Raw genomic sequence first — 1630 nt, forward strand, 5'->3', positions numbered from 1 at the left:
ATATATGTGCCACAGTTTTTCAATCCATTCATCCATACAGGGGCATTTGGGTTGGTTCCATGTCTTAGCAATCGTGAATAATGCTGCAATAAACATTGATGTGGAAGCACTTTTCCAATGAAGAATTCTTCTGCCCTTTGGGTAGATACCGAGGAGTGGGATTGCTGGGTCATATGGTAGTTCTATTTGTAGATTTTTGAGAAATCTCCAAATTCTTCTCCACACTAGCTGGACCTATTTACATTCTCACCAGAAGTGTAAGAGGGTTTCCCTTTCACCACACCCCCACCAACACTTATCATTTTTTGTTTTTTTAATCTTAGACATTCTGAACAGGGTTAGGTGGTATCTCAATGTTGTTTTGATCTGCATTTCCCTTACAATGAGGGATGTGAAGCATTTTTTCATATGTCTTTTGGCTATTCGTATGTCATCTTTAGAGAGTGTTTTTTTCAACTCCTTCTCCCATCTTTTAATAGGGCTGATCAGCTTTTTTCAAAACAGCACCTTGAGTTCCTTGTGTATTCTGCTTATCAGTCCCTTATCTGAAGCATAATTAACAAAACATTTTTTCCCATTCAGAGGGCTGTCAATTCACACTAATTACTGTGTCTTTGCCATGCAGAAACTTCTTAGTCTGATGTAATCCCACTCGTCTATTTTGGGGATCGTTGTATGTGCTTTTGGGGTCTTATTTAAGAAGTCTTTGCCTACTCCGATGTCTCAGAGTTTCTCCTGTGTTTTCCACCAGTAGTTTTATAGTTTGAGGTTTTATTTTGAAATCTTTGATTCATTTTGCATTGATTTTTGTTAATGTTGAGCAATAGGGGTCCAGTTTCATGTATCTACAGATGGTTGTCCAATTCTTCCAGTACCGTTTGCTGACAAGATTTTCTTTTCTGCACTGGATTGTCTTGTGCCCTTTGTCAAAAATCATTTGACTGTATGTTTTTGGGTTTATTTTTGAGATTCCTATTCTATTCCATTGGCCTACATGCCTGTTTTTGTTTCAGTATAATGCTGTTTTGATTATCACAGCTTTGTAATGTATTTTGAGGTCAGGAAGTAAGATGCTTCCTACTTCATTCTTTTTGTACAGTATTACTTTGGTGATATGGGGTCTTTTATGAACCAGACAAATTTTATTATGATTTTTTAAAAATTCTGTGAAGAATATTTCTGGTAATTTAATCAAGATTGTGTTAAATTTGTAAATTATTGTGTAGAATTGACATTTGATTATATTAATTTTTCTAATTCAGGAATATGGGTGGTCTTTCCACTTTTCTTGTATAATTTTCTATTTCTTTTTTATTTTTTCATAGTGATTTTTACATGGAGATCATTGGGTCTTCTATGTATACAATCATGTCATCTGTGAATAGAGTTTCACTTCTTTTCCTATTCTAATGCCTTTTATTTTTTCCTTTTCTGATTGCATTGGCGAGGATTTTCAGTACTATATTATAAAGGAGTGGAGAAAGCGCATAACCTTGTCTTGTTCCCATGTTTAGTGGGAAAGCTTTCAGCTTTTCTCCATTCAGGATGATGTTTGCTATGTGTTTTTCATAGATGGCTTTTATTGTGTTGAGAAATGGCCCTTCTATGCCGATTTTGCTGAGAGTCTTGA

The sequence above is a fragment of the Tupaia chinensis genome, unplaced genomic scaffold, assembly GCF_000334495.1.
Source record: "Tupaia chinensis unplaced genomic scaffold, TupChi_1.0 Scaffold000678_1, whole genome shotgun sequence".
NCBI lineage: Eukaryota > Metazoa > Chordata > Mammalia > Scandentia > Tupaiidae > Tupaia > Tupaia belangeri.